The sequence below is a fragment of the Mus pahari genome, chromosome 9, assembly GCF_900095145.1.
Source record: "Mus pahari chromosome 9, PAHARI_EIJ_v1.1, whole genome shotgun sequence".
NCBI classification, from domain to species: domain Eukaryota; kingdom Metazoa; phylum Chordata; class Mammalia; order Rodentia; family Muridae; genus Mus; species Mus pahari.
This window is the reverse complement of record NC_034598.1, coordinates 11,239,933-11,248,814: the sequence shown is the minus strand read 5'-3', so window position 1 is coordinate 11,248,814 and position 8,882 is coordinate 11,239,933. Positions and strand designations below refer to the sequence as shown.

General features: G+C 42.0%; 2 pseudogenes; both read right to left on the bottom strand.

The window, feature by feature from the left end:
- Positions 1–708, bottom strand: part of LOC110326731 — an 8,717-nt pseudogene extending 8,009 nt beyond the window's left edge.
- A 5,977-nt stretch (positions 709–6,685) lies between these two features.
- LOC110327121 lies at positions 6,686–7,664 on the bottom strand (annotated as a pseudogene).
- Positions 7,665–8,882: the final 1,218 nt, after the last annotated feature.

The following is an 8,882-nucleotide window of genomic DNA, read 5'->3' as shown; positions in this document are numbered from 1 at the left end:
TTCCTTCCTTCCTTCCTTCCTTCCTTCCTTCCTTCCTTCCTTCCTTCCTTCCTCACTCTTATCAGAAAACATTACACATTTAAAAAATCATAAAAATAAAACATGACAAAATAAAAATAAACAAGAATAGGAAAGATAAACAAATAGCAAAAAAAGGAGCCAAAGAAGAAGCACAAGAAATATACCAGTGCAGAGACACACGAATTTGTAAACATAGAAATCCCTTTAAAACACAAACTAGAAACCAATAGGCCAGTAAGTTAAAAAAAAAAAAATCCAAAAAACCAAACCAAACCAAACCAAAAACTGCACAAGTGCTCTTGAAATCCTAAAAACATTCCTAACACCAGCTAATGAAAACTTCAAAACCTGCAAAGGCACAATTCATGGCTCATGTCAACAGGAAATAATGTCTGTCAAGTAACTCAGTGATAAACTCCTACCTTCAATGCACTGACGTCACTGAGACGCCTTGTGTGGGATGAGGTCAGTCTCGCTCATATAGACCATTCCCCGTGTCTGACCAAAATACCTCTGTTTGCAGTGTTAAAAATGTGTGACATGTGACCTTTTCAATTGATGGATGTACACTTACATAGCATGATGCAGGACACATGGGTGTTAAGTAGGCGAGGTGGCTAGCTTCTTTTCCCTAATGTAGTTCAGTAAAATAATAAACCACTGTACCCAGAGTTCTTGTTGCCCCATCTTAAAATCACCAGCATGTTTTTATTGAAACTTCGAGTATAAAGAACAGCTAAAGTGCAAATGACTTGTTACCACTGTGGCCTTGACCATGGATCTGCTCCACAATTTCTTAGTCACTATGCAGTATCCATATTTCCAATATGACTTGTTATGCATGCAAGTATTGTAACACACAAGAATTAGATGGTGTTATACTATTTTCAATAGTATGAACAATGCTTTCAACCAATAGCCCTTTTATTTGGGGGAGCAGGCTTTTCTTTCTCTGATGTCACTTCTATTTAATGTTCCTTTCTCAAGAAACAAAGCATGTTCTGTGTCTCTTGACTGCTCTAAGCAGACTCATATTGTGTCAGCACTGTCCAAACCTGTCAGCATATACTAGGACCAGAAATTCTGAATCTCAGGCACGTGGTTTTTAAAAATCTATGTGCACATGAAAAAATGGAAGGAAACAACACTGAAATATACTATGCTCCATATTTCAGTGAACCTCACCCAAATGCCAGTCATTTAGTTACTAGAAGGGAGGAAACAATAATGATGCCCTGGCTTCATTTTTCTCTGCAAACAATTGGGAGAGCAGTTAGATCATATGCTGGCATGTTCAGAAATATCCCAGACAATTAAAAAAGCTGATTAACAAAATAATTGGCTGTTCATAGAGCACATGATTAAGTTTGTTTTTTTTCTGGAAATACCACAGTAGAAGGTGAGGAATCTATTTTAAAATATTTTATTTTTAATCTGTCAGTAAACAAATATGGAATTTTCATTTTGGTCAAATAATTTTCTCTCCTCCTCCTCCTCCTCCTCCTCCTCCTCCTTCTTCTTCCTATTCTAGATAGTGTCTCTCACTAAGTCTACAGCTAGCCTATTGGCCAACAAGGCTTAGCTAACCTCCTGTCTCCACCTCTCTGGGGTTGCAGGTACATGTGGGCACACTGGCCTTTTCCTGGAGTACTGGGTGTTTGAACCCAACTCCCGATGCTTGTGTCGCAAGTACTGAACCCACTCAACCATAAATTAGTCTTTTTAAAACATAAAATGATTTTAGGTAGCCAGAATGCCCAGATTATTGGTGAAAATGATTGAGAATGGCTTTATCAGTGATTAAGTTATTCAGTGACCACATAACTTACTATGTAGCAAAAATGTACACTTGTGATTTCTGAACTGGGTGAATTTCTCTGTCTGTCCTGGCTCAGCAAAGCAATGTTAAGAGCACATCTTTACAAATTGGTGCTAATTGATAAGGAAATAATTAGGAAGAGACCATGAAGCTACACATTTATATTTGGTATGCATATTTATTTATTTATTTATTTATTTATTTATTTATTTATTTATTGTGTGTGTCTCTGTGTGTGTGTGTCTGTGTGTCTTTGTGTGTCTAAGTGTGCAGATGCAGTCCTTTTACTGCATATGATGACGTCAGAGGACAAGTCGCAAGAGTTGATGTTTGCCTTCTACCATGTAGGTTTTTGGGAATTGATCTAAAATCACCAGGTTTAGGGTCAAGTGCATTTCCCACAAAACCATCTCACCAGCCCACAGATATCCATATTTGGTCATTTGCTAAATCATTTTAACTAACTTTGAAGAACATAAACTGTTACTTTAGTTATATAAAATGATAAGAACTTAATTAATAATTTAATAATTCTATTATAATGTTCTGTAATGAGGAAAAGTACAAACATATTCTCTTTGTTCCCATCAATGTGAAATAAAATCCGATTCTGAAAACAAACAGAAACAGTCAAAATATTCTGAGAAGCAATCAGCAAATTCAGACTTTTTAAATCAGTAAATTATGTGGGTGTGCGGTGCAAGTCTTCGTCTATAGACAGCGTTTCCTCCCGCTCTTGCTTTGGGCTCCTTGGACTACCAGTTCACACAGGATAGTGCTCATTCATCTTCCTGCACAGCCAGCCTCTCACAGACGGGGTGTCGGCACACAGCACCCCAACTGCTATTTAAAACTCCTCCAGTCTACTCCCAAAAGTCCTTCCCACTTGATGTCACGCTCCTCCAAGGGCCACACTAGTCGGAGTTATTTATGGAGATACTAAGTTCCCAGAGTGACACTCGTAGGCTTTTCAGTTTTTAATCGAAAGCAGAGAACAGCCCCATAGACATCAATCTAATTTTCAGACACTCATGGTAGGAAGAACAATGGAAAACTTCATATCCTAATCCCTGGGCCTTATAAATGTTGCCTAAATGACAGCAATGTCACCATTATCAGACTAGCCTTCACGGGAGGAATATAGAAGAGTTACGTCAGAAGAGGTGGCTATGTAGGCATGGAACCAGAGGTGACAGAGGTAAGGGACACAGGCCACTCCAGTCCTTTCCCTCAGAGCCTCCAGACAGGAACACCCGTCACCTAGGCCTAGACATTGCTTAGTGAAATGAGTGTTGACCTCTGACCTCCAGAGCCAAATGGGATAAACTAATGTTTTAAGTCAGTGAATCTGTAGTACCTTGTTGTTAGGGAGCTGTAAGAGGCTGATATCAATTTGGCCAAATAAGAGAAGTAAATAACTGAAAAGTTACATTTCTCATCATCTGAGCTGACGTGGGTGGAGCTTACTTATTTTAACTTTCTGTTTTTAAAGAAGCCACAGTCTTATTTTTAAATTAGTTTAAATTAGTTAATCTCTCTCTCTCTCTCTCTCTCTCTCTCTCTCTCTCTCTCTCTCTTTCATCTTTTCTTTTCTCTTCCAGAATGGCTAACACTCTGTGTTTAATCCACTTGACACATGTACTTTGAGTGGCTAACGGGGCGGCAGCTGCACCTGCTATTGTTCTACGAAGGTTTGGATCTGGGGACAGTAGTTGTAGTCAAGCACAAGAACCCGATAAACGATGGTTTTGGAGGCAAAAATCTCTCATTCTTTTATTAAAGTCCACTCTCTTCTGCTGTGGTCTGGCCCTGCCCTACTTTTTAATCCTGCAATTTGTGAGGTGTGTGTGTGTGTGTGTGTGTGTGTGTGTGTGTGTGTGTGTATTACTCTTCTGAACTAAGCCTACCCTTGGCTTATGAGACATGTGAACTGGAAAGCTGTTCTCAAAATGGGCCCCCTCCTGGAGAACTTCCCAGATCCCAGCTTGCTTTAATTACTTACCAAGAAGTTTTCAATGAACAGCTTTGAACCTGCCCTTCCCAATGTGCCGCTCGCCTTGTACCGAGCCCTCCTCGCTTTATGACAGGAAGCTTTGTTAGCCAGACCACCCGCGGGGACGCAGCTTGAGTCCTGCATGGCCCTGACAGTTGGTCAGACAGACGCTTGAAAGTGTGGGCTCCTTTGGACACACCACACCTGTGTTCTCTTGGCTGCCTGTTCGTTTCCCATGTAATCCAAGGTGCTGAACTCAGTCCTTAGAGATTTGTATCAACGGTTTCATTTATAGGTCCTTCTAAGGCCCGCATTCCAGAAACTTCTTCCTGTGTAATTTGTAGGTGCCAGAAGGCTATGCAAATTACACATTCAGGTGGTGTCCGAGACATGATGCAACCGTGTTTATGCAAGAGTTACACAAAAGTATGAAATGAAGCCTTTAGGAGTACCCCCTCTGCTCCCCCCCCCCCAGCCCTGGCCTTTTTCAGTGTTGGGGACTGAACTCAGGCTTTGCGCATGGTAGTCAAGGGCTGTCGCTCTTGAGTACCATGCCTCTCATTTGGGGTTTGACTCTCTTTATGAGCTTCAAAATCAAAACAAAGATATAGTTATTATTTAGAATAGAAGAACAAAGTGATTTGAACATAAATTCTGAAGGAGGGCCCTCTAATAGTTCAGTTGGTTTCAAATAAATTGACCATCTGCCTTGCTTCTTTCTATCTGAAAAGAGATATTTAGCCCTTTTAGAAACACTTTATTAATATTATTATTTTAAAAGATGCATTTATTTTATTCATGCATTTAGCCTGTGTGCTTAGTGCCTGTGGAGTCAGAAGAGGGTGTGGCGTTGCCTGGAGCTGGAGTTACAGAGGGTTATGAGCCACCATAGAAGTGTTGGTTACCTGGATACCAAAGTTCTCATCAAGAACAATAAGTGCTCTAAAAACTTTAACCTATCCCTCCAACCCCTAAAACACACACACACACACACACACACACACACACACACACACACACACATATATAATTTTATATTATATATTTATACATATATAAATATATAATTTTTTTAAACTGAGAAACCTCACTAGGTTCCCTAGGTTAGCCTTGAACTCGAAACTGTAGTTCATACAGACCTTGGCCTTGTGATCTGCCTCTCTCAGCCCCTCTGCCCTAGCAGCCAGGCTTGGGGGCCTTTGGACCTGACCTAGAGATAAGCATATGTGTTTGTGAGGTACCCTGAGATGCTTCCAGGCTTGTATGCAGTGTGTGGTTATCCAATCAAGCTAATTATCATATCCCTCACTCACATGCTGATCATTTATTTGTGTTATGAACAAATAAAAACTACACTTGGTAACTCTCGCTGGATTCCATTGGTGCTACCTGCCTCACAGTGCCTATGTTTTGGATCGGGCCTCCTTTTTTCTTTCCCACCCCTTATGTGTACGTGTGTGTGTGTGTGTGTGTGTGTGTGTGTGTGTGTGTGTACATACATATGTGAAGATTCTTGTGTGGAGGTAGGAAGACAACTTGGAGAAGATGGTTCCCTCCTTCCACCATGTGTGTCCCAGGGATTGAACTCGGATGATCAGGCTTGGCAGCAAGCACATTTACCCACAAAGCCATATTTAGTTTTTGTTTGTTTGTTTGGCTTTGGTTTTGGTTTTGACACAGGGCTTCTCTGTGTAGCCCTGGCTGTCCTGGAACATCTATATCTATCTATCTATCTATCTATCTATCTATCTATCTATCTATCTATCTATCTATCTATCTATCTATCTATCATCTATCATCTATCATCTATCTATCATCTATCTATCATCTATATGTATATCTAAGATCCAAGTGAAAATAATGTCACCTCACTACGAGCATGCTTTGGAAGCAAGCTATGTGACCAGTGTGAGCACTATGTGACCAGTGTGAGCGCTAAGCTACACTTGTTAAGTAATATGGATCCCCCTTTACTGTAGCCCGTGAAGCCAACTAAACATTTGTGAGGCAAAGCAGAAGCAGATAGATAATTTGGGACTTCTCCAAATTTTTATTGGATTCTAAAAATTAAAATAGCTGATGAGTGAGGGAGAATGGAATTAAAATTGTACTTCTTTTATTTACCTGGAGCCTCTACATATTTTTCTTGCCTATTTTTTGTTCCCTAGTTTCTTTGATACTTATTCTCTTTTTAATCGTACTAACTTATATTAAGTTCAACATCCTTATAGAGCAATGATAGTTTGATTTTTTTAAAAGAAATTTCATATAGCTCTACTTGGTATAGTTTATTTTTATTTTTTTTTAAGATTTATTTATTTATTATATGTAAGTACACTGTAGCTGTCTTCAGACACTCCAGAAGAGGACGTCAGATCTTGTTACGGATGGTTATGAGCCACCATGTGGTTGCTGGGATTTGAACTCTGGACCTTTGGAAGAGCAGTCAGGTGCTTTTACCCACTGAGCCATCTCACCAGCCCCGGTATAGTTTATTTTTAAAGGAAATATCGTACTTTAAAATTTAAACTCTCAGTCTCTTCTTTTTGCCATGATATTTATAGATGGACCCTGGAGCTATCTACATCACCATACTTTATTATTATTATTATTATTATTATTATTATTATTATTATTATTATTATTTTTGTGGGTGCAGCGAACTTTATTGATGGTGTTCAAGAGAGTAAGGATGGTTCCCTAGGCCCTTCCTGTTATTATGGGGGTCTGGGTTGGAAATGGTGAGGGAGATGCTCGGTGTTGGGGGCTGAGTTGGAATAGGGACTCCTCAGCAATGGAGGGTCTCTCTCTTGCTCTCAGTGTCCTTGCTGGGGTGGGTGGTCCAGGGTTTCTTACTCCATGGAGGCTATGTAGGCCATGAGGTCCACCGCCCTGTTGCTGTAGCCATATTCATTATCATACCAGGAAATGAGCTTTACAAAGTTCTCATTGAGAGCGATGCTAGCCCCAGCATCAAAGGTGAAAGAGTGGGAGTTGCTGTTGAAGTCGCAGGACACAACCTGGTCCTCAGTGTAGCCCAGGATGCCCTTCAGTGGGCCCTCAGATGCCTGCTTCTCCACCTTCTTGTTGTCGTCATACTTGGCAGGTTTCTCCAGGCGGCAGGTCAGATCCACAATGGAACACGGAAGGCCATGCCAGTGAGCTTCCCTTCAGCTCTGGGATGACCTTGCCCACAGCCTTGGCAGCACCAGTGGATGCAGGGATGATGTTCTGGGCAGCCCCATGGCCAGAGGGGCCATCCACAGTCTTCTGAGTGGCAGTGATGGCATGGACCATGGTCATGAGCCCTTCCACGATGCCAAAGTTGTCATGGATGACCTTGGCCGGGGTGGGGGTGGGGATAAGCAGTTGATGGTACAGGATGCATTGCTAACAATCTTGAGTGAGTTGTCATATTTCTAGTGGTTCACACCCCGAAAACATGGAGGCATTGGCAGAAGGGGTGGAGATGATGACCCTTTTGGCTCCACCCTTCAAGTGGGCCCCAGCCTTCTCCATGGTGGTGAGGACACCGGTAGACTCCACGGCATACTCAGCATTGGCATCACCCCATTTGATGTTAACGGGGTCTCGCTCCTGGAAGATGGTGATGGGCCTCCCGTTGATGACAAGTTTCCCATTCTTGGCCTTGACTGTGCTGTTGAATTTGCCATGGGTGGAGTCATACTGGAACATGTAGACCATGTATTTGAGGTCAGTGAAGGGGTCGTTGATGGCAACAGTCTCCACTTTGCCAAGTGTAGAGCAGAAGGCAGCCCTGGTAACTAGGCGTCCAATACGGCCAAATCCGTTCACACCGATCTTTACCATTTTGTCTACAGGACGAGGCTGGTGCTGCACAAGAAGATGCGGCTGTCTCTGGAACAAGGAGGAACAGAGAGCCCACCACACTTTCTTAACACAGAGAAAAATAACAGCTGACAAGGTAGCTGCCCGATCCCCTGTAAGATGTTGAAGTCTGGCCCAGTATCTCCGAATAAGAACCTACTTAAAAATAGGGCCTTTATAGGTAGCCAAGACAACGGGAGTCATTGGTATGAGCCCTATTCCGTAGCTATCACTCTCCTTTTGCAAGGGAGAAATCTGGATAGAGACAAACAAGCACAGAGGCCACACAAAGACCTACAGGGGAAAGGTGGCCAAGTGGTTGGAGAACCCTGGGCACAGCTGCAATCTAAAAGAGGGAGACTGGGCTGCAGAGTAAGCCACTGCATCCAAATAGAATGTGATGATGACGATAATGATGATGATGATGATGATGATGATGATGATGATAAATTTATAAATCAGTTTTAGAAATGTTAGCTTCTTGTCCATACCATTAAGTAAATATGCCACCATCATCTGATACTTTGACTATATCATTTAAATTTGATTTTTACTATAATTCCCCCACTTACCTCCTGACCCTAATTCCTCCCAGACTCATCCTCCCACCTCTCCACTCCCTTTAACTTTGTGTCTGTCCTTTTAAATATAGCATTAAGATGGCGACGATGACAACAACGACCAGCCCACTTGTGCTCCATTGCTGTAACCAGGGCCCACAACCTTAAAAACAAAACAAAAAAGTCCCTGGCTACCTCCAGAAGCCATCAACCTCAATTAGGGATGGAAGCTATGAGCCCAGAGTGTCCTTGAACTTGAGATCTTCCTGAGGATCTCCCCCCAACCCCCGCCCCCCAGTGGCTAGGCTTCTAGCGTGGTTGACTGCGTGACTGCCATCTCTCGTGGCTGAGGCTGTGGCACAGACTTGCTGGGTGCATATGGCTACCCTGCACACCTAAGATAAACCACACCTCTGTTTCCTTGGTTCTGATTGAGTTCATTTATTAAATCACTTAGTGATAAAAGGACCTGTAGCTGAACATCAAGACCAGTACTGGGGGGCTTGTCTAGCCCCTCTTTGTCTTTCTTTATCAGGTATAGATTGCAAACAAGAAGGTGAAAAATAATCTCATTAATTTTATATGTAAGTACACTGTAGCTGTCTTCAGACACTCCAGAAGAGGGAGTCAGATCTTGTTA